We start from the raw sequence: 18,810 nt of genomic DNA on the forward strand, positions 1-18,810 counted from the left end.
GATACACTATCGGAGCGAAGAAATATGTATAGATCGACAAAACATATGTGTTCGGGTGTATAAACAAGTGAAGTCCGCCAATAGTGTTCCGAAGCATGCTTTTTAGTGTATTTCATATTTTCAGGCTCTAAGCCTTGACACATTAAAACTTGCAAATTTGCAACATATATACATATATACTATATAAATGCAATAAAGCATGCGGACCCGTTGAGACACTGCAATATGACTTAACATTCTATCACATCCGCCCTATTGGTACTCGCATATCGCAATGCACAAAGGGTTGTCACTCCTGCAAGCGCCAATTGCGATGAATGTTGCGGACCCGATGCAACATTGCAGTTTGGTCTATTGTTATGTCACATCGGACATATCGCAAGTGCTTAAGGCCTTGCCGCCCTGAAAGCGTCGATTGCGATATATGTTGCGGACCCGATGCAACATTACAATTGAATTAATGCTATATCGCGTCTGCCATGTCGGAAGTGATCCATTGCAAGTTATAAAGGGATGGCGCGATAAGCTGCGACTGCCGATTGCGATTACACTACAGACCCGATGCAGGTATAGATGCGGGTGTAATAAATTTGAAGTCCGCCCTTTAACGTTTCGGCCAGTTGTTTTTCAAATATTCCTGTGTATTTTAATATTTGTATTGCGCGGGGTTTGAAAGCCAAAATGCATAAGAAAAGCTCTCGATAGTTCAAGAGGCTTGAACAAAATCTAATTGCGATTGCGATTGGGACGTGGCATGTGGGTCCGTCCTGATTAGTATAGTCTCTCCGTTAAACAATAAAGTCCTGTGTATGCCTATTATCATTGAAAAAAAGGGCTCTGTTACAGTTTTAACATGCAATAGTTTTTCTCTGTGTATTTGGTCCTCGTCGTTAAATCAACGTGTCCCAGGAGTGTTGGTGAGCATGAAGAGACAGAGGAAGCTATAGCGACTGAAAATCCAGGAAGTCGAAGGGTAAGCCAGCGCAGAGGAAATTGAAAAGCCAAAGCAATGAAGAAGAGGGAAGCCAAAGGACAAGCCAGCATAGAGGAAGCTAAAGCGAGCGTTGAAGAAATCGAAGAGCTAGTGGAAAGCGGAAATGAACAGTCAGAGGCATCAAGAATACAAAAACAAGAAAAAACAAGTGTGCAAGCGTATAATCAGAGCGAGAGGAAGCCGAAGTACAGGTAAGGCAGGAGAGACAGGAGAAGTAGGAGAACAAGAGTGAAGCAGAAGCTCAGCAAGCTTGGGAGCAGAGAACTACAACAAAATAGTTTATACCAGGTTAGGGTTGGAGCCCACGAGGTTGGAGCCTCAGAACTGAAAGGATTGGAATCCTTGGGAGTTGGTGCTCCTAAGTGCAAAACTATTACTTTGGCAAAACAGAGTTGGTGCTCTGGAGGTTGGAGCCTCACAAAAGTCCAAGTTGGAGCTTGGAAACTGATTGCAAACATTTTTATATTGTATCTATTTCATTGCATTGTTTGTGTTAATAAAATTATTTATTCCAGCTATCTATTTTTGTGTTCCATATATAAATGTTTTGGTGATGAAAAGAACAATTAAAAAGAAACATTGATTCACCCCCCCTAGTATTTCCAAAAATTACAAAATACTCTCAAATTGAAATATTCACGTAAGAAGTGATTCATATTGATAAGCATCATCATAACCAACATTGTCAAAAATAGCAAGGCCTTGACTAGCAAGGCCTTGACTCTCCACTAGATTGAAGCACAATGATGAGAGGCATAAATTTGGACACCACTACGTCTTTGGTCACATACGTCATCTGGATGTTCACCGGGTATGTCCTCATGGGATTATTCTTATCTTGGATACCCATCATCAAAGAATATAGGCCTTTGGGATTATTCTTATCTTGGATACAAGACCTCAAAGAATTTTAATCCTAGATGCTTATCCAATCCACCATTCTCCCTACCAGTGCCTTCACTAGGCTTACGATTGTTAATCTTGACCTTAATGCATGACACATGGAGAATATGGTTCCCATCCTCACTCCCTCTCAGTCAGGGTGGAGATCCTCACTCCCTCTCAAACATGGAGGAATAACCACAAGCCTAAGCTTGTCAAAAATACTCGTCAATGCATCAAACACCTGTTCTTCCATGGAGATTTTTTGTATTTTCTCAACTCCTATCTACATCATGCTCTCGAATCATAAAAAATCTCGACCTTTTCTGGTTCTCAGAAAATATTCATGTAGCTTTGAATCCAACATGTCATCTTGTCATCGAGTAGATCAAATACTTTATGGAGCCATACTTCTTCACATCTGATTGCACAAGCCTTCACATCTTATTTCTCTGTAACAGGGTTCTTCTTTCATGTTCTTCCAAGAAATTATATCATCTTCCAATCAACAGTTGTATTTCTATTAGCATTGGGATCAAACCAATTAGCTTCCAGTGCAACAATATCAAAACTCTTGAACTTCTTTCATAGATTTGTCATATTGTCTTGTTTATCATAAGTTTCTCTAGTTTCTACCAAAATTCAAGATATAGCAACTCCCTTCTTCCAGCTGAGGTAAGTGAACTTCTTTCCATCTAACTGATTTCTTCTTTCTTCTTAATCTTCATGCTTTGCCATTTTCTTCTAATTCTTCCATCTGTTAGTCAAGTTTAAATAGTTCTTGTATTGACCTACAAATTTTATTAGAATACTATGAAAGAACAAAAGGAAAAATACAAATACTATCATTTAGTAGTAATTGAAGAGATGTAGAGTACTTATATTTTTTAGAAGGATTAGTTGCCTCTGAATCTTGGACCTATTCACCAACCTTGTTCTCACAATAGCATGATGTCAAAATCATTAAGGGTTAGATATAATTTTTACAATGGAAATGATTCTATAGGGTTTTGTTCCTAGGGTTCTTCTTAGTCCAAATTTTGCGAGGGATTACAATTACCCTAGATGTCAAAGTCTGCAAGACCTGACACTCTTACAAATTGCAAATTCTATATGTATACTACTATGTTAGTTACAAACCCTAAAAATATCATTGACAACCCTTTTATGAAGTTATTGTGGTTCCTAGATCACAAAGACCTTTTTCATAATAGCAATGAAAGACTTTGCATGCTAACATATAAAAAACTATCAATACATCTAGACATACCCCTTTTCTCGCACATATTTATCTTATAAGAGAGCATAGGATTGTTAGCTTATTCATGACCTACAAGAATTAAAAATATATGTATTATGGTTAGCATAGGTCATTAGTTGTAAAGACTATATGTACCTCTTATAACATTCCCTGACCATCCTTGCAGAGATCTAATCCTTTGACTTTCAATTGACATTCCAACAAAGATACTTCAAAACCTTGGCCAATGAACCATAGAAACTTCTTTGAGCTCCAGTGATTTCTTAACTATAATTTTTAGACTTCAATATGAGACATGCCGGCTTCACGGTGCAATTCATCCTCCTTTAAAGTATGAATCTTGATGGTATATTTTCTTCTTGTGTCATAGATAAGATTTATAAACATTCAGATAACTCAGTATAGTTCTTCCACAGAGCTCCCAAAGTCTTCGGCCTTTAAGTATAGAGGTGATTTATATAGCTTTGGTCTCTTCCATTAATTGCATACAATGCCACATACATGAGCTTATTCTTGTCAAAAGTTTGATCATTAGTTATCATAATTCGTATGTTGTCATTACACACCTTTCAATGATTCTTAGTCTTGGACCTTGAATTATAGCGTACTATAACTTGGACTTATTTATAGAAATGATGAATTTTTTTCATTGATTGAAGTTGTAACATAGATTGGACCTTGATCCATATGAAGAAGAGATTTGACCTATCAAAATTACTTGGATCATCATTATGTATCAATACCACAGAGGTATCATTGGACTTCAATCTTACCAAAAGAATAGATCCATCTTCATTACTTGATTTGTGTTTTGATCTTCTTCACCTTGGATTATGCCACAAAAAAATTTAGAGATGTAGCTTGGAATTTGTATTGTAATTAATAAAAGTTTGGATTCTTCACTATATCTTCAGATCATTCTCTTTAACCTAGAATTCACTTCAGATGGAGGTACAGTGATGTTACTATCCCATAGAGATTCGATCTTATTATTGTTTCATAAAATTATTTTAGTCCCACAACGCTCAGATTCATGAGGGATTCAGACTACCTATATATCAGACTGATCTTGAGGACTTCAGGAAGCTCATATCAATACCCTTAATTTGCATGTCTTTGAATTATGTATTGGAGTGATTTGGACTAGGAATGCTTTGATCATATACTGCATAGAAATTTAGATTTCACTAAGGATATATTGTCTTCTTGTAGCTTGCATTGCAAAGAGAACATGTGTCTTGTATCTTGCACTTATAGTCTATAGAATGGTGTCGTAGATAACTTGTTTTCAAATTCCACGCCATAGATTGGAATTGTCACAGGAGATGTCCACAGGAGCTCGTATCATGGAGATATATGCCATCATAGAAACTTTTGTCATGTCACAGAGATCTTAGAGTTGTTATTTTTCATATTCAAACTAGTTCCTTTTAAATTGAATGTTACTAGGACTAAGATAAAGCTTGATATGGTTTCTTTTGGATGCCTTTGAACAAAAGATATAGTATAGTCCTTAGTTCCCTTTAGAGACTTCACATACAAATTATGTGTATTAAGTGCAAACTTCTTATCTAATCTATCAGAGATCAAATATGACTTCTATTTTTCATCCTTCAGTAGTCTTTCTTCTTTGTTATTTTCATTGTCTTGTTTCATATTTATAAATTGTGTTATGAACCTTAGAGTAGTATCATGAAATTTGGATGCCATAGAAATTTTGAATTGTCCTTTGATCCTTTTCTAGTAAGAGAGGAGGTACATATCTTCATCGTATCTTCCTATAGTTCAGCCTTCATATAATGGATGTATTGATCTTGTTTACACATCAGACTTGGTCTTGTGAAAGAAGGAAAGATTGTTATGAGGATATCTTCAAGAATATTGATTTGGCTCTCAAGGATGTCCTTGAGTGATGGCTACTACAAAGATGATGATCTTCAAGTCTGCCAACAAGAAGTGATCTTCAAATTGTCTTCCTTTCACCTTAGCTTTGAAACCATGTTGAGAAATCAAGATGCTTCTAGATTTATGGTTGATTTATCTTACTTGATAATTACTTGTGAATGTTTGTTGCCTTTTTATTTCTTTTATTAAGTTTCATCAAGCAATTACCAAAATATAGAAAACATGAAAATCACAAGAGACAAAGAACACAAAGATGTAGGCTCAAAGCCAAGGAAAAACCCCACAAGGGGGAAAACCCATGCAATCATCTTCTTATAGATTCAAATCAAAGTGAGATATCCAAGACCCAAAACCAAAAAAAGACTCCAACATTCAATATGCCAAGTCAAGCCCTCCTTCAAGATATCCTTTCATCAAAAAGTACAACAACAAGTCTATCAAACTTCAAGATACCAACAAGAGATTTATCCTAGTAGAATTTCCACACGTGCGAGCTCAAGAAATATTTCTCCTTCATACATGCGAGCCTTAGAAAGATCATATTTCGGCCTCCCTTTTATCTTCTTAACTTCACTCTCCTTTTCGCTCTTACTGCAAAAGAATACTAAAGATGAGATGATGCGTATTGGTCTCCAAATGAGCTCAACTTGACCTTTATTTATACTTGTCAAAAGGGGGTTGAATAGGTGTCCCTTCTTGGGCAGGGCCAACTTGGCTTCTTGAGGTGAATTTGACCCAAATTACATCTTTTGAAAATTATTTTTCTAGGCTATGAATCAGCGTTTGACTTTGACCAATACAAATAATGAGCATGAAGGACAGCTTAAATAAAATAATAATTTGACCTAGGCATGAAACCCATGCTTGAAAAATAAATAAATTTTAGCATGAAAAAGAACATGCTAGTAAATATAATCAATTTATTAATCATGAAAAATTACATTATGAAGACTGACCATAGTTACATCTTTCAACACCCTGCATGTGGACCCTCTTCTCCTGAAAGGGAGTTGAGACTCTCTGAACTGCAGTATCTTGGAAAGGATGTTATTCATGTTTGTAAAGTCTAGAAGATTGAGTGAAAGTTTGAGTAGTTGGTGGATGAAGGAAAAGTGACCTTGTGACATCTTGTTCCAGCGATTAAAATTGGTTGAGTTTCCTCTCAAGAGCACTCCACCTGAAGCACTAGAATATATCTTGGGGGTGATAGGAACAAGTAATTGTGGTTGTAGCTTATCTATGGTTGGGTGGAGAGTTAAAGTCTCACTCTCAGTTGTCAGATCTCTTTGTAAGATAAGTACACTCTTATGTCTCTATGCATGAAATTATCGTATCTCCGGTTATTGTGTTGAGTCAATGATATGATAATACTGAGGAGTCTTGTGTATTGCATGAATGAGGAATGTCAATATATTGTGTAAGATTATAAAGAAACGGCTCATTTCTTGTGCATATTTATGAGCTTGAAATTGACCTCAGTTACCTGAGTATGAAGAGATAGGTAATCTTTGTTATGACTAATTACTTGTATTGAAACGTTATAATTTTTTTCCACTGTGTTGGTAAATCTGCTTATACAACCATGTAAATATGTAAAACCAATTCAAGTCGAGGCGTATCTAAAAGCTCAAGAGGGATAATACTCGTTATATCTATATATACCTATATTACATATATGTTTTTCACACTGCAGGCCGAGGGGCTTATAAAATCATAAGCACACCAAGCCAAATTTTGGTGACAGGCCCTAACTTCTTATCAAAACCACCGCAACCAAGACTTGGACTAAGTCCAAGCGCAAGCACAGAAGGGGAAATCCTTCGAAAACCACAAAATTTAAGCTATTGTGCATAAGTATCAATCAGGGTCAAGTCTTAATACTCTTAGGGCGCAGGCGCTAAATTGTAACTAGCCCCGTGCAATAAAACCATCATTACCAAGTCTGAAACCGAATATTAGGCCCAAACAAATCATATTTTACATATGTTGTGCAGTAGGGGTCAGGGCCCATAAGAGCCTAGAAGGCTTGAATCTCATAAGCCAAGTGACGGGGCACAACAACTGAAGGTGGAACAAGAGAAATTTGGACCGTTGAGAGTGGAATGCTCATAGTTGCACTCGTGTCCTGGGGTGACTGGGCATAGTGGGATTGGACATTGATTCATTTGGCAAAGGACCCCATCTGTTTATAATGTGACTCATGTGTAACTCGTGCCATGGAGGATCGTGTTGGTGCTAGGTGGGGACCGAGGTAGAACAGATTACCCTGGAGTTTATGTCTTATTTTTATCCCACAATGCTAGGTACCAAAGTCCCTGGATCCTTTTTTTTTACCCAGAAGAACCCAGCAACCCGCCTGACACGTAACTACTAGTAAACCTCTGGGGGTCTACATCTTGTCCTCCTCTCCGTAAACCGGGTCACAAACAGGGGGATTTCAACCTGGGTCTCTCGAGTTTCAACGATTTCACATATCTCGGATTACAAATTGATTTTCCCCCTCGGGACTATAGTCACAGGATCTTATATCTGCATAGATGTGGCATAGTGGGCCAGCTTGCATACCGTGAGGTGGAAATTTGCAATTGTGCGAAGGTATGGGGATATGTTGGCAGCGAGGTCAATGAGGATCCACACAATCCTGGAACTTTCATCTCAGAAGAATTAGTGAGGAACTACATAGGTTTCTCCAGTGATGAGGTGGTCAGGGAGGGTCCCACACCCGTTTAACCCACCTATGTCTATGTATGAGCATTCATTCATTTTGAAGGGTATGGCATATGAGCTCACCTGCAACGGATATACTAGTGACCTCGGATATAAACGGGTTGGACGGTGCCATGTGGCTTATGATTTGAAAAACCACGTGGCAGGCCTAATGACGTGGCACAATACGATTGGCCAAGACTTTAATTGGCAATATTTTTTTATCTAGGAGCTTTATTGGAGTAAAATTTATATCATTGAAAAGGTCTCGATGAAACGAACACAATGATGTTATCCAATTCAAGTGTTGAATATGTTGAAAAAGATTGAAAAATTTAGACCCCATTTCCATAATTAGACTTTGGAGGTTGGGTCAGCTTAGTAACTACCTCCTTCCCTTAATTGGGCCTAGGGTCAGTGGAGGGTGTGTTACAAGGTGGTATCAAAGCTTCCAGGTTCAACATTTGGCTTGGATGGGTATATTGCAAAATTAACCAAGCGCATGTTTAATACTAGACCTTTGAAAATCCAGTGAGGCCTTAGAGCCTCGTGATAAGTGTTAGAAACCTGATTGTTGTGTCGATTGACCGTATGCATTATTTGGTGTGTCATGATAAAAAACATATGCATGTAGCATGTGTTGGAAACACTGAGAGGGGGGTGAATCAGTATTTCTTTTCAATTGTTATTTTTACCAGTTAGATCTCTTATATTTAGAACGCAAAATGAACAATAAGAATAAATGCTTTTATTAATTTCTTCTTTACAATAAATCAAGTACAATATATGTAGGGCTCCAACCCTAGATGAAGACACCGATCTTCAATCTCCCAAGCTTCAACCTGTATTTTCTAAGCACCAACTTGGACTTCCAAGGCTCCAACCTTGTCAATTCTGAGGCACCAACCCCAAGGTCTCCAACCCTATGTCTGGATTAGGCTCCAACCTGGTTTCTTGAGGACTCCAATCCTCTTGGGATCCAACCCTATCCTTCAAGGCACCAACCTCGTCTTTTTAAGGCTCCAACCCTCAGCTTCACTTCGTGAAGATGTATTTGGTTATGCTTCACGACTCCCAATATCTTATTCAACGAGCCCTATCAATCTTCACTTAGTCTTCACTGTAGTCTCCACGTTATGTCATTAATGACAACCTTGATCTCTTCACATAAAGGTGTCTCTGTTGTCCTTCATGGTACCCAATCAAATTCTCCAAGTCACCTCATGATGACTAATGTATCATGGTCTTCAGTGTTATCTTCAAGATCTTCAATAAGTTGTCCAAGTTCTACACCAAGAACTCTCCAAGGGTGTCTTCAATAACTGTTCCTAAGTGATAACTTTCGAATGCTCAAAGGGTACTTTCAAACCTGCACAACAAATCTTCAAAAACTCCAAGTGTGGTATATAAGAATGTCTTCAATAGCTTCAAAGGTCAGTAGCAATAAATCACCACTGAACTTCAAGTCTAGGTCTCAAACTATCAACAAGCTCATCAAGAGTAGCTCCAAGAGATCTTCACAAGTAGACTGAAGTTATCACAAGTCAATGTATATATCTCTTCCACATTGCACAGGATTGTTCTCAAGGTTCTGAGCTTCACAACTGAGTGATCACAGGTTTGGGGCTTAATCATTGTTCAACTATCACTGCCCACAGTCCTTAAAATCTTACTAAGCCCTAAAACACAAGTCTAAGTTACTTACAAGTTTGTTCCTTCAAGTCTGAGCTTTTACCGGTGTGTGATCTCAAGGTTTATCACTGCACGAGGCCTTAAACAAATGTGACTGTCCTCTTCACTGGTGGTTGTCCTTCATAGCTCCAAACCCTCCACAACACAGGCAGATCCGAGACTTGTAGATGAGGCTCCAAAAATCTGAGATGAGATGCTAAGTCCGAGCTCCAAAGGTCTGTCCACACACAAATGTATCACTGTTTTGAGCCCCTCACAGGTCACAAGTCTGAGCCTAAAGAAGACTGAGCCTTCGAGCCTCCAAAAGGTGAAACAGGTCTGAGCTCACTATCAAATCCTCAAATGACAGTTTTGTCCACAAGTTGTTGCCACAGAGTCTGAGCTTAAGGTCTTTCCACAGTCAATAGTCTGGGCTTCTAATCTTCAATAAGGGTAGCAATGCAAGACTGTTTAAATGCTTCTTTAAAGTTCGATCTTCACAAGTGATGATTGTCTATTGTAATGGAAACTATCTACAGGTCTGAAGTTTTATACTCTGCCACAGGTTCGAATGTTACAGTGAACGAGCCACAAGTCTAAAAAAAAAATTATGTTCATAAACCTGTGGAGGATGAAACTCTGAGATTTCCATAGGTCCAGAAATGTCACAGATCCATGAGCTATTGTTGATCACAGGTCTGCAATTTGTCTCTCTAACCAATGGCCTAGATCTGCAAGGTATCCATACTCAATTATGTTCAGGACAAGTTCTTTATACTCCTTGTAGGCTGCCTCAGACTTGCGGCTAGGCTGCTCCTGGAATCCACACCAAACACAGAGAAACCCTCTCCTAAATCTGTGCTCTTTGCCTCTTATGGGTCTGCAAACTTCAGGTCTGAGTTCTTTAGGTTGATGTTCCTTGTTCAACGTTGAAATCTAGCCCAAACAATGAACTTTTGTCCTCTTCAGCCTCCTTTCTTGCTTTTGTTCCTCTTATATGAATTGATCACTAAAACTAATGAGGAGAAATGCAATTTGAACTGTATATATATAGTGATTTCGATTAAAATCTGAAGGGATGCGTCTATTTGAAGGAGGTCGACATGAGAGGCCTAGCACAGGTCAGCTCAATGACTAGAATAACATACCTAACTTAAAAAATCAATATCTCCCAAACTATTTGGAGTTTTGGGCCAAGTAAGAGCTCATTGGAAAGGAAAAATTATGCTCTAAAAGATGGTATAGGAATCATATTGAGAGGTTGCCTCTAAGATAGTGAAAAACATTTTTTAATGTGACTGGTCTTGAATTTTTGTGCAAAAAATGTTTGGGACAACATGAGGTCATTAATGGCTTCTTCATTGTTATGACTCCATGGAACACTTCTTTTCACCAGCATATTTCCAACAACAAGCCAAGGTAATATTCTCTATTATGCACTTGAATTTTGTTAAATCCTAAAAGTTATGTGTGTGTGTGTGTGCGTGTGTGTGAAAACACATAAGAAGACACCAAGGTTCAAGAGATGAAGGTCAAAGACCACATGAACAACAAAGGATGGTATAGTGTAGAATTGCAGGACCACGAAATGAATAGTAGAATGGTAAAGTATAGCTCTGATCAATCACAACAAGTAGACAAGGAGGAAAGATCAGTTGATCAGCGAGGAGGGGTAGTGTCTCCTATTTGGATTCACACACTAAGGAGCTTAAGAGTTGAAAGAAGGATTTGTAAGGCTGACAATGAGAGGCTTGTCAGAGCACAAGAGAAATAAGCATAAGACAATGCAGTCATGTTGTAAAACCTATCAAACCCGCAAAGGAAGAGGCAACATGAGTTGGGGATTAACAATAGGGACATGCAAAGTTCTTTGAGACAAGAAGAAATAACTAATGGGGTAAATGAGAGTAAATCTAGAAAGAGACACAGGTTGTTCAGTGAAGACATTGTGAAAGGAGGCACGTTACTAAGTACTCCTGAAAAGGATTTAAGCACCCATGAAAAGCAATATGACAATACCCACAGAAGACCACATGATCATCATTACTATCATCATCATTGGAAAAGAAGGGAGAGAAAATATGTACCAGAGGAGTTAAGAAGGTCAATCCTCCTAAATTTGATGTTGAATCAAAGAAATCAGAGGATGCAAAAGCCTTGTTCCGCGGAATGAGAAAATACTTCTGAATTCATAACTATTCAGGAAGCATGAAAGCAAATATAAGTATTTTCAAGCTAAAAGGCAGCACTGACATCTGGTAAGAAGACCTAGAAAATGTAAAGGGAATAAGACAAGAAAAGTTGACATAGAAGGAATTTGAGGAATATTTCAGGAACAAGTGTCTATCTGAGAGACACCTCGACAGCGAGGCAAATGAGTTTTATGAGCTCATATTGGGTCAAACGACAAATGATGAGTATACCGCCAAATTCTTAGAGTTGCTAAGGTATTTTCACTAACTTAAGGAAGAGAAAGCAAGGATTCAAAGGTATGTCAGTGGACTGCCACAATCCTTAAAGGATAGAATTGAGTTCGATGAGACCATGACATTAGAGGATGCAATTCAAACGCTAAGCATTTCTATGCGCAGTCTAGGAGCATACCTAAGTATAAGTCAAAATGGAAATTTAAAAGAAATGCCAAGTTTAAAGGGAAAAGGAAAAAAGCAACCAAGGGAACGAGTATGTCCCTAGTTAACCAAGAACATTAACAGAGGTCCAACGCTGTCAGCAAAGGCCGCTCTACTCAAGAAGAAGCCAAGAGTTATGAAAAGGGTCCACATAAATTTTGGATTTGTGGATGGAATCACTTAAGGAAAGATTGCCCACAAGGACGTGGCTCAAAATATACCGAGAACTTATGTAGCAATGAATAATCATCAAGCTTATCATGAGGAAGTGATAATAGAGATGGAAGGGATGCTCTTTGAGCAAAACATTTTAGTTGTGATTAACCCTAGTTCAAATGTTAGTTACACCAGTCTCACTGTTGTTGAGAAATGTGCACTAACGAAGGAAGCACACAATGTCTTGCCTAGTTCAACTAGCCACAGGGACAAAAAGAAGAATTGAGCATTAGATGAGGTCTTGCCCTGTTGAAAATAGCAACAAGAAATGATAAAAATAGAAGTGCTAAAACTAGCACTGTTATAAATAGCATTTTGGGATACATTCCAATTTTAGTTAGTCCCTAAACTAAAATTAAGAATTAAAATTTGAATTTGATCTTAGCAGTGGTTTGTAAAATAATTATTTCATTCATCTTGAGTTAATTAGTTGGAGAAAATCAAACATGAAGTCTATGTGAAGACATGAAACAGTTATTCCTTTGATTGAGAAAGTTATCCCTTAATTAAGGAGATAAGGATGAGTTGTAATTAGTTAGCTCAGTTAACTGAGTTAAGTCCAGTTAGATTAGTTCCAAACAGTTTGTGGAACTAATTGTGAGTTCAGTTAGTTCATGCATGCATGCATGCAACTAGTGTACTTCAGATAATTAAATAATCTCTCATATAAATAACTCATGCATGTCAGTTCAAAGAAAGACCCAGTTGAGATTAAAGGAAGGGACAGTGTACTATCAGTTAGAGGAATTTTCCTATAAGGAAACTCGTCCATGCAGAAGGAATTTATCTCCTTCAGGATTGCACAGTTATTTCAGAGGTCAGTGTTGTGTGTGAGGTGATTATCACACAAGTTGCAGCTAGAGGACCCAAGAGAAACTGCATAAGGAAATAGGAGGCTTGGAGGACTGAAGGAAGGCATATGTGGTGTCTATTCTGTCTATGAGCCACAGTGAGGGATTGTATTGAGAGCTGCATAGCTTGTGAGCTAAAGCTTTGTGTAATCCTGAGATATTTCCACTCGTATGATAATACAGAGATCGAGGTTTTTAGCTGAGGGTTTCCCCAGAGTATTCTTCTGTGTTCATGTGTGATTGATTTCTCATTCTCTGTTATATGTGTTCTATTTGATCTTGCTCAAAATCGATTAAGCTTCCGCAAGTTTGTTGTAGAAGTAGATCTTGTATTTTTCTTTAGTATATTGCATAATCTGTTGATCTACAGTGGGAAATTCTACATGGTATCAGAGCAAAGGTGATCAAAGCGAAGAACAATATACAAAGAAGGGAGAAGTTCGAAGTTTGAAGTTCCTAATTATAGAATTCGAATTCTTATCACATCTCAAATTTCACCAATGGCATTCAACGGTTTAAGACTCGAGTATGCCCTTGATGGCAGCTCGAATTATATAGCCTGGAAGGATCGCATGGAAGTAGTATTAGAGGACAACGGTTTAAAGGATTTCATTGATCAAGAAGTCCCCAAGTCGGCAACAGCTAATGCTACAGAATTGACGGAATGGAAGAAATGTGTGGCTAGAGTGAGGAGAATCCTTCTGGAGGGAGTTCAAAACCACATAGTCTCGAGTCTCCATGGGAAGGAGACACTGTTTTCAGTGTGGAAAACATTGAAAGATCTATATCAGAACAATAGCGATCAGAGGAAGCTGGCGCTGAAAGACAAGCTTCGGAAAATCAAGTGTGAAAAGGGCGACACGATCTCTACATATCTGAACAAGATCACCCCCTGTAGGGATGAGCTTGGAAGTGTAGGGATCACGACAGTCGATGATGACATGGTGAGTCTTGCTCTCCTCGGTCTTCCTAAGAGCTAGCATAGCTATCAAGACTCGGTAAATGGAAGAGATAAACTGCCGGATTGGGAATGACTTTGGTCGGATCTGATGCAAGTGGAAATAAGAAGAAGCACTAGAGATGGATCTTCATCAAAGCAAGATGATGAAGAAAATCTAGCCTTAGCGAGTAAGGCGAGGAAAGGGAAAGGGAAGGCGTCCCATTCCAAATCCAGTTCTTCCCATGGTGGGAATAAGTTTGAAAAATCGAAAGTGTGATGCTTTCATTGTCATGAGGTGGGCCATTATGCTACGAATTGTCCACAGAAGAAATCCAAGAAGGGATCCTCGAAGGGATCAGATGGTGAGGCACTGGCCTCACAGTTCGAATTGGATTTCTCTCTCATCGCATGCATGGTTTCATCCATGGTGGGATGTGTTTGGTACCTGGATAGTGGAGCCTCTTTCCACATGTCCGACGACAAGAATCTTTTCAGTACCTTGGAGGAGAAGGATCTCCAGATGCGGATCAAGATGGGCGATGATGGAAATTACCATGTTTCAGATGAAGGTACGGTTGTGTTTCAGAGGGAGCATGGAGCTCCTCTCACCCTGACTGATGTACAGTGTGTAATGGATCTGAAGAAGAATCTTGTGTCTGTTGCTATGCTGGAAGACAAAAGCTATGATGTAGTCTTTAGTAAAGGAAAGATATTCCTGAGGCATATCAGCACTGGACAGACTAAGAGGATTGCAATTCGAGTTAAGAATCTCTACAAACTGGAGGTAGACGATTGTGTTGCATTGAGTTCCAAAGAAAAGATGGTGCAAAGCCAAGATGTTGGCGAGCTATGGCATAGAAGATTGGGCCACTTGCACCATGGGGCCTTGAAGATCATGCAGCTGATTTCTACCAGACTTCCCAAGGGAAAACTGGAGCAAACGGATACATGCAAAGGTTGTACCTTGGGTAAGTATGCGAAATCTTCCTTTCAGGATTGAGATAGTAGAGCTGGAGCAATCCTGGAGCGAGTTCACACAGATGTGTGTGGACCATTTTCTACAGCCTCCACCGCTAAACAAAGGTACTATGTTATTTTTATTAATGATTTTTCTCATAAATGTTGGATCTACTTTATGCAAAATAAATATCATACCTTCTTAAGGTTTTGTGAGTTTAAAGCCTTGGCAGAGAAAGAATCTGGAAAGAAAATAAAAGCCTTGCGTAGTGACAATGGTGGAGAGTAGGTCTCCTAACACTGTAAGGACTTCTGCGCAGCAGAAGGAATTAAAAGAGAGTTGACGACACCCCATAACCCACGGCAGAATGGGGTGGTCGAAAGGAAGAACAGATCAATTGTGGGAGCAGTTCGAGCAATGTTGCATGACCAAAGCCTACCACTTCATTTGTGGGCTGAGGTATGCAATACAGCAGTGTACTTGCAGAACAGAAGCCTGCACCGTACAGTGGGAATGAAGAGACCTATGGAGGCCTTTTCCAAAAATCGACCAGATGTGAGTCACTTCTAGATCTTTGGATCATTGATTTATTGCCATGTGACCAAAGATGCCCGGAAGAAGCTAGATCCAACAGCTAAGTTGGGGATACTTGTGGGGTACACTGATACACCCCACAACTATCGGGTGTTCCTGCCTACCAGTCAGAGGACAGTGGTACACAAATATCTGAAGTTAGACGAGCAGAAAGCCATGCGAGTATCACTTAAGAGGGAGCTCAAGTTTCATGCAGAGGAGGAACTTTCAGTTCCTAAGGAGAAGGAGCCTCAAATTGATGCGAAGCAGCCGCATGCAGAGGATTCGGGAGTGGAGACATCCACTCATGCTGAGTCTTCCAGAGATGGGTGGAAACGCTCAAGGAAAGCAAACAGGTTGATGCTAGATGCACGAGAGAATGTGGGACAGCCATCTTCTCAGCGCAGACAGAGGAGGTCACTCGAGCAGTACACTGGTTACATGACCCTGGTTGGGGAGTGTGTAAAGACTGAACATTCTTCATTTAAGGAAGCAGTGCAGCAACCAGTCTGGGTTGATGCTATTGTAAAGGAGTACGACTCTATCATTCGAAACAATGTGTGGGATGTTGTCCCAAGACCTCCGGACAAGGCAATGGTGAGTTCCCGATGGCTTTACAAGGTAAAGTAGGCAGCTGATAGCAGTGTTGAGAAACATAAGGAAAGGTTTGTTGCCCATGGTTTCTCACAGGTAGAGGGGATCGACTACGATGAGACCTTTGCTCCTGTAGCAAGGTGCTCATCTATCAAATCGATGTTGGCACTATCAACTCAGATGGGTTTGAAGATCCATCAAATGGATGTGAATACAATGTTCCTCAATGGAAAGATTAAGGAAGAGGTGTACATTGAGTAGCCGGAAGGTTTTGAGACCTTTGATCGTGAGTCGCATGTGTACCGACTCAAGATGGCTTTGTATGGGCTGAAGCAAGCACCTCGTGCTTGGTACACCAAGATCGACGACGATTTCACCGGGTTGGGCTTCACCAAGAGTGAAGCAGAAGTGAACCTTTACCACATCATGGTAAAAGGTAAGCCATTAATCATTGTTCTTTATGTGGATGATTTGATTTTGACAAGTGATGATCAGTTGATCAAGTCTTGCAAGGAGGACCTTGCAAAAGAGTTTGAGATGAAAGACATGGGTCTTATGCACTACTTTCTAGGCATTGAAGTGTGGCAGAAAGATGGGGAAGTGTTTGTGTCTCAAGGAAAGTATGTCAATGAGATACGCGGTTCCACATGGAGAAGTGCAAGCCCATGCAGACTCCTCTAGTTGGTAACTGGAGGAAGGAGGATGCTACTTCAGGTGAGGTAGTAGCTGCTACTGTTTATCGGCAGCTTGTGGGTTCGCTAATGTATCTAGTGAACACACGACTAGACTTATGCTTTGCGGTGAACCAGCTAAGTCAAGCTATGGTTCAGCCTACCAAGTTGTTTTGGAAGGCAGTGAAGCATGTGCTGAAATACCTCAAAGGCACATCTCAGTATGGATTGTGGTATAGACGAACAGAGGGGGTGAAACTTCAGGGCTTCACAGATGCAGATTGGGAAAGGAGTCCAACAGACCGGAAGAGCACTTCTGGAGGAATATTCAACCTTGGTTCAGCTGCAGTTTTTTGGTACAGCAGGACACAGAGGTCAGTTGCACTTAGCTCAGCAAAGGCTAAATACATGGCTGCTAGTTAGGTAGCATGTGAGGCCATTTGGATGCAAAAGAGTCTAGTGGGATTGTTTGGTCAGAGGATGGATCCAACTGTGATCTGCTGTGATAATTAGAGTTGTATCAAACGCTCTGAGAATCCAGTATTTCATGACAGGTCCAAGCACATCGATATCCGGTTCCATCATCTTCGAGGTTGTGTGGTGAAGAGGATCATGTTGCTGCTATATGTTTCGACCAAGGAACAAGATGCATATATTTTGACTACAGCATTGTCAAAATGCAAGTTCGAGTTCCACAAAGACAAGATTGGGGTGACTGACAATCCCTTTCTTATTGAGAAGGAGTGTTGAAAATAGCAACAAGAAATGCTAAAAATAAAAGTGCTAAAAATAGCACTATTATAAATAGCATTTCAGGATACATTCCAATTTTAGTTAGTCCCTAAACTAAAATTGAGAATTAAAATTCAAATTTGATCTTAGAAATTGTTTGTAAAATAATTATTTAATTCATCTTGAGTTAATTAGTTGGAGAAAATAAAACATGAAGTCTATGTGAAGACATGCAACAGTTATTCCTTTGATTGAGGAAGTTATCCCTTAATTAAGGAAATAAAGATGAGTTGTATTTGAGTTGTAATTAATTAGCTCAGTTAACTGAGTTAAGTCCAATTAAATTAGTTCCAAATAGTTTGTGGAACTAATTGTGAGTTCAGTTAGTTGATGCATGCATGCATGAAACTAGTGTACTTCAAATAACTGAATATTCTCTCATAAATAACTCATGCATGTCAGTTCAGAGAAAGACCCAGTTGAGATTAAAGGAAGGGACAGTGTACTATCAGTTGGAGGAATTTTCCTATAAAGGAAACTCATCCATGCAGAAGGAATTTATCTCCTTTAGGATTACGCAATTATTTCAGAGGTCAGTGTTGTGTGTGAGGTGATTATCACACAAGTTGCAGCTGGAGAACCCAGGGGAAACTGCGCAAGGAAATAGGAGGCTTGGAGGACTGAAGGAAGGCATATGTGTTGTCTATTTTGTCTATGAGCAGCAATGAGGGATTGTACTAAGAGTTGGATAGCTTATGAGCTAAAGATTTGTGTAATCCTGAGATATTTCCACTCGTATGATAATACAAAGATCGGGGTTTTTATCTGAGGCTTTCCCCAGAGTATTCTTCTGTGTTCATGTGTGATTGATTTCTCATTCTCTGTTATATGTGTTCTAATTGATCTTGCTCAAAATCGATTAAGCTTTTACAAGTTTGTTGTAGAAGTAGATCTGGTATTTTGCTTTAGTATATTGCATAATCTGTTGATCTACAGTGGGAAATTCTACATGCCCAATCGAATTGAATGGGATGCCAATTGTTGCAAACTTCAATGTGTTATCATTGGGAGCGTATAGTGTATTGTAGGGTATGCACTGGTTGTACCTACATCGAACCAAGGTAGATTGTTTTGAGAAGACCATTGAATGCCTTGTTGAAGTTGGAGAGCATAGAGTATTGTTGGGAAAGTTGAAACCCACTTCGATGAGATTAATTTCAATTATA

General features: G+C 39.3%; 1 protein-coding gene across 1 annotated transcript in view; it reads right to left on the bottom strand.

The window, feature by feature from the left end:
- LOC149179433 (uncharacterized) overlaps nucleotides 1–18,810 on the bottom strand; it is a 79,835-nt gene that overhangs the window by 29,165 nt on the left and 31,860 nt on the right. The window lies entirely within an intron of this gene.

Source organism: Pinus tabuliformis, chromosome 4_1 (assembly GCF_031772625.1).
Source record: "Pinus tabuliformis cultivar Carrire ecotype Pingquan chromosome 4_1, CPIR1, whole genome shotgun sequence".
NCBI classification, from domain to species: Eukaryota; Viridiplantae; Streptophyta; class Pinopsida; order Pinales; family Pinaceae; genus Pinus; species Pinus tabuliformis.